The sequence below is a fragment of the Zeus faber genome (assembly GCF_960531495.2).
Source record: "Zeus faber genome assembly, contig: SCAFFOLD_26, whole genome shotgun sequence".
Classification (NCBI taxonomy): Eukaryota; Metazoa; Chordata; class Actinopteri; order Zeiformes; family Zeidae; genus Zeus; species Zeus faber.
The window spans coordinates 1,992,071-1,998,614 of NW_028293125.1; positions in this window are offsets into that span (position 1 = coordinate 1,992,071).

Sequence of the window (6,544 nt, forward strand, 5' to 3'; positions counted from 1 at the left end):
GCGTTGCGGAGGTCCAGCTTGGAAAAGTGGGTGGCCCCCTGGATGGGGACGAAGACTGAATCCATCAGGGGCAAGGGGTACTTGTCTTTGATCGTGATATCGTTCAGTCCCCTGAAATCGACGCAAGGACGGAGGGTCTTGTCCTTCTCCGCAACAAAGAAGAACCCTGCGCCTAGCGGAGAAAACGAGGGACGAGTAATCCTGGCAGCGAGAGAGTCGCGGATGTGAGTCTCCATGGCCTCCTGTTCAGACCGGGAGACGTTATACAGGCGACTGCAGGGGAGGGGGGCGCCTGGCAGGAGGTTGATTGCGCAGTCATAGGGGCGATGACGTGGTAAGGAGCGGCCGGAGCGTAGCCCTACCGAGGAGTCGCCCTCTCGTGGCCGGACCGGGCAGGTGGCTCAGAGGTGTCCCAGCCGACCGCAATACAGAGAGGCACCGGTCTGTAGGCGGCGTGCTCGCTCCTCTGGGTAGATCCGGGAGCGACCAAGCTGCATTGGCTCGGCATCGGAGAGAGTCGGGGGACTTGTGCGGCGCCCAAGAGTAGCGGGCGCTGGAGACTGGGGCGTGGCCGCCCAGGCGGGAGGCACGGACTGGAGGCTCGCCCCCTCCCTCTCGCGATGGCGCTCCCGTAGCCGGTTGTCCAGGCGGATTGAGGTCTCCACTAGTTGGTCCAGGTCCGTGGGCTCGTCCCGCCGTGCCAGCTCGTCCCGCAACTCGTCGTTCAGGGCACGCTGGAACACGTCCTGCAGGGCTCCGTCATTCCAGCCGCTTTCCGCGGCTAGAGTCCGGAACTCGACGACGAGGGAGGCGACGCTACGGGAACCCTGGCGGAGGGAGAGGAGTCTTCTGGCGGCCTCCTTGCCGCAAACTGGGTGGTCGAAGACTCTCCTCATTTCGCGGGTAAACAGATCGTAGGAGAGACTCACGGGACCCCCCTGACTCCAAACCGCGGAACCCCAGCCGAGAGCCGCCCCTCTCAGGCAGGAGATGAGGAACGCGATGTGGGCACTATCGGAGTCGTACGACGACAGCCGCTGTTGGAAAACCACCGCGCACTGCACAAGGAAGGCGCGGCAGGTGCCGAAATCGCCGTCGTAAGGCGCTGGAGCCGGAACGTGGGGCTCAGGGGGAACGAGAGAGGCGCTGGGAGCCCTGGTGGGGGAAGGAGGGCAGGTCGGAGGAGCAGGGGAGGCCACGGGGGCCGGAGGGCCCTGCAGGCTGCTGACGGCCGCAGAGATGGTCCGGAGGTGTTCCGCGATGTCCCGGAGGACCCGGTCATGTTGCCCAAGCAACACTCCCCTGTCCCGGAGTGCGCGGCGGAGCCCTTCTGTGTCGGCTGGGTCCATGTTTTCCTGGCCAGACCGTACTGTCACGACCCGAACAGGGAGGAACCCAAACGCACGACACAGGGACACGGGAGGCAGGCAAGGGATGTTTATTAACTGGGACGGTGGAGCTGGCCGGGGGGACCTGGTCGGGAGGGGATGGAGCAGGGCAGGGCAGGGACGATGATGACCAGGAGATGGGGTCCAGGATCCGGGTGGAGAGACGGGGAACCAGGCTGGGTGGAGAGTCCTGGTCGACAAGCGGAGACAGACAGGTGAAGGGAAGGCGAGACAACAAGACATAAACTAGGAACTTGGAACTGGGAACTGGGAACTAGGAACTAGGAACTAGGAACTAGGAAGGGAGCCAATCGCGATGCAACTCGGGGAAAGCTAGTTGACGGTCTGGCAAGGAATGGCTAGGAAGCTGGGGCTAAATACAGTGCGGGTAATTGATCCCAGGTGTGTGCAATTGGGTCTGAGTAGGGAGCTGCAGATGGGGCAAGGGCGGCCTCTAGTGGCGCTGGGAGGCCGTGGGCCTAACATGTACGGGTACATTTATTCCTGTGCTAGTGTGTGTGTGTGTGTGTGTGTGTGTGTGTGTGTGCATGTACGCATGTGTGTGTGGGTGTTGGGAGGATTGGTCATGTGAATGTGTGTGGGGTGGGAGGGGAGAGATGCAAGTGTGTATGGCATTTAATCCATAGGACAAATGATTTTTTAAAAGTGACTAGTACTCATTTTTTTTAAATCTTTCTTTCAATCTTTGTTTCTTTCAATCTTATTTTCAATCTTTCTTTCAATCTTATCATAGAACAATAAACACAATGGGGTTGTGCTGATGTTAATGGATCAACCTTTCTTTCGTTCTCCTTTATTTCAATCGTTCTTTCAATCTTTCTTTCAATCTTTCAATCTTTCTTTCAATTTTTCTTTCTTTCTTTCAATCTTTCTTTCATTCTTTCTTTCAGTCTTTCAATATTTCTTTCAATCTCTCTTTCAATCTATCTTTCAATCTTTCTTTCATTCTTTCTTTCAGTCGTTCAATCTTTCTTTCAATCTTTCTTTCAATCTTTCTTTTTTCAATCTTTCTTTCAATCTTTCAATCTTTCTTTCATTCTTTCTTTCAATCTTTCTTACTTTCAATCTTTCTTTCTTTCAATATTTCTTTCAATCTTTCTTTCAATCTTTCTTTCATTCTTTCTTTCATTCTTACATTCTTTCTTTCAATCTTTCTTTCTTTCAATCTTTCTTTCAATCTTTCAATCATTCAATCTTTCTTTCATTCTTTCTTTCAATCTTTCTTACTTTTAATCTTTCTCTCTTTCAATATTTCTTTCAATATTTAAATCTTTCTTTAAATCTTTCTTTCAAACTTTCAATCTTTCTTTCAATCTTTCTTTCAATCTTTCAATCTTTCAATCGATCTTTCAATCTTTCATTCAATCTTTCAATCTCTCTTTCATTCTTTCTTTCAATCTTTCAATCTTTCTTTCAATGTTTCTTTCAATCTTTCATTCTTTCTTTCAATCTTTCAATCGTTCTTTCAATCTTTCTTTTATTCTTTCTTTCAATCTTTCATTTTTTCAATCTTTCTTTCAATCTTTCAATCTTTCTTTCAATCTTTCATTCTTTCTTTCAATCTTTCAATCGTTCTTTCTTTCAATCTTTCAATCTTTCTTTCATTCTTTCTTTCAATATTTCAATCTTTCAATCTTTCTTTCATTCTTTCTTTAAATCTTTCAATCTTTCTTTCATTCTTTCTTTCAATCTATCTTACTTTCAATCCATCTTTCTTTCAATATTTCTTCCAATCGTTCAATCTTTCTTTCATTCTTTCTTTCAATCTTTCTTTTGTTATTTCTTTCAATCTTTCTTTCAATATTTCTTTCAATCTTTCTTTCTTAAATCTTTCTTTCAATCTTTCTTTCAAACTTTCAATCATTATTTCAATCTTTCATTCTTTCCATTTTTCTTGCAATCTTTCTTTCAATTGTTTAATCTTTCAATGTTTCTTTCATTCTTTCTTTCAGTCTTTCAATCTTTTTCTCAATCTTTCTTTCATTCTTTCTTTCAATATTTCAATCTTTCAATCTTTCTTTCATTCTTTCTTTAAATCTTTCATTCTTTCTTTCATTCTTTCTTTCAATCTATCTTTCTTTCAATATTTCTTCCAATCGTTCAATCTTTCTTTCATTCTTTCTTTCAATCTTTCTGTCGGTCAATCTTTCTTTCAGTCTTTCTTTCAATCATTCAATCTTTCAATCTTTCCTTCAATATTTCTTTCTTTCAATCTTTCTTTCAATCTTTCTTTCATTCTTTTCTTCAGTCGTTCAATCTTTCTTTCAATCTTTCTTTTTTTCAATCTTTTTTTCAATCTTTCTTTCATCCTTTCTTTCAATCTTTCGTTCAATATTTCTTTCAATCTTTCTTACTTTCAATCTTTCTTTGTTTAAATCTTTCTTTCAATCTTTCTTTCAATCTTTCGTTCAATATTTCTTTCAATCTTTCTTACTTTCAATCTGAGTCGAGCTAACTCTGAGTCGAGCTCTAGTGCTGAGGTTGCTGTGTAGTGTATCACTGCTCGTATTGTAGTATTGCAACTTGGACTACTGGATTGACTCTGTACATTTCACTGCTATTTGCTGATCTGCCAACAAGCTTGTGTTCCAGACACACCCCCTATTCAGGTAAGTCCTCTCTTATGTGGGCGTGCTCTTAGCCAGGTGCAACCCTAATCACACGAGCAGCTGTATTCTATCACCTATTTATGGTCCTGCCCTTAAAGCGTTGGCCCATTTGTAGTCGCTCTCGTGTGAAGACGCTCTGTGTAAAGACGCACGTCTACCTCTGCACGTCAACCGAAGCAAGGACACCGAACAAGGCAAACCTGCCTTCTTTCTCTCACTCCATACAAAGTGTGCTACTACCGCATCCCTACAACTTCAAGGTCACCCAGAAAGCGTCGTTATACCATACGCCGATGCAATCCGGGTAACCTCAGGTCCCTGCAGCAAACATCTTCTGCAAAGACCTCCTTCTCTGTTGGCTTGTGGAATTGTCGATCTGCAGTTAACAAGGCAGACTTCATTTCTGGTCATGCCAACCAACTCTCCTTAGAGCTCCTTGCTCTCACTGAGACATGGATTAAACCGGAAGATAGCGCAACCCCGGCTGCACTCTCCACTAACTACTCATTCTCCCACACATCCAGACCATCTGGCCGTGGTGGTGGGACTGGCCTGCTAATTTCCAACACATGGAAATTTAATCCACTGCTGCCTTTAAACAACTTTGCCTCCTTTGAATATCACGCCGTCTTGGTGACTGCTCCGGTGAAAGCCTATGTGGTCGTCATCTACCGTCCACCAGGACAACTAGGTGACTTCCTACATGAGCTTGACACCCTGCTGTCATCAATCCCTGAGCACGAGTGTCCCATGCTCGTCCTCGGAGACATGAACATTCACTTGGACAGTGCGAGCTCGGCTGACTTCCTGTCTTTGGTTCGCTCGTTCGACCTAAGACAGATCCCGACTCCACCGACTCACAAGGCTGGCAAAGAGCTTGATCTCATTCTTGCTCGGAGCTGTACCACCGACAACCTATGGGTCACTCCTCTTCATCTCTCTGACCACTTCTTCATCCACTTCAATGTCCAGCTACCAAAACAACCCCCCACCTCCCCACCCATGGTTACTATCCGCAGCAATCTCCGCAACTTGTCTCCCACCCACTTCTCCTCTGTGCTCTCCTCTTCTCTTCCACCCCATGGCACTTTCTCCTCTCTGCAGGTTAATGATGCCACTGACTCCCTCTGCTCCACCTTGAGCTCATGTCTGGATATCCTGTGTCCACTATCCACCAGACCTGCTCGTTCAACCCAGTCGCACCCTTGGCTGACTGACACCCTCCGGACAACGCGCACTGACCTCAGAGCAGCCGAGAGGAAATGGCACAAATTCAAAACAACTGAGGATCTTGCTAGCTACCAGACACTGCTGTCCTCCTTCTCTTCCGGCATCACTGCTGCCAAGAAGGCCTTCTTCAACGATAGGATCAACGGTGCCACAGACACACGTACGTTATTCACCACCTTCAAGTCTCTGCTTTACCCTCCACCACCTCCCCCAGCTACTAACCTCACTGCTGACTGCCTTGCCTCCTTTTTTACTAACAATGTGGCAGCCATCAGCAGCCAATTCACTAAACAACTTACTCACAACCTGTCTTCTCCAGCCCTAGGCTCATCGTTCCCTGGTTTCGCCCCCCTCGCTGAAAGTGAGGTATCTAAACTACTTGACTATCTGGCGAAAACGGAACTGCTGGTCTTCCCAGCCAAACAAGGTATTTATCACAACATTGATATTAAAATCGACTCTCTATCTCTTGTTCCTACCAAGGCTGCAAGGAATCTTGGTGTCATTATTGATGACCAACTGACATTCTCGGACCATGTTGCCGCCGTCTCCCGGTCCTGCCGCTTCGCACCAGCCAAAGAGGGCACATGTCACTCCGCTGCTCATCGAGCTCCACTGGTTACCTGTAGCCGCCCGCATCAAGTTCAAGTCTCTTATGCTGGCCTACAGAGTGATTGTTGGGAATGCTCCCGCCTACTTAAATGCTCTTGTAAGAGCACATGTTGCCCCCCGGATGCTGCCCTCGTCTAATGAGTGTCGCCTGGCTCTGCCGGCCATACAGCCACGGCAATCCAGGCTATTCTCATTTGTAGTTCCACGTTGGTGGAACGAGCTGCCAAAAATGACCAGAGCGGGGACCTCCCTCTCTGTCTTTAAGAAGCACCTGAAGACCCAGCTCTTCAGTGAGTACCTCCTGTCCTAATCTACAATTACTGAGCACCACCTTGCAGTATTTATTGTTACACCAATGTTGTTGTTACACTAATCTCTGTCGCAATGTAGCTGAATGTTATTCTCCCTTGTAAGTCGCTTTGGATAAAAGCGTCTGCTAAATGACTAAATGTAAATGTAAATGTAATCTTTCTTTGTTTAAATCTTTCTTTCAATCATTCTTTCAAACTTTCAATCATTATTTCAATCTTTCATTCTTTCCATCTTTCTTGCAATCTTTCTTTCAATTGTTTAATCTTTCAATGTTTCTTTCATTCTTTCTTTCAGTCTTTCAATCTTTTTTTCAATCTTTCTTTCATTCTTTCTTTCAATCTTTCTGTCCGTCATTCTTTCTTTCAGTCTTTC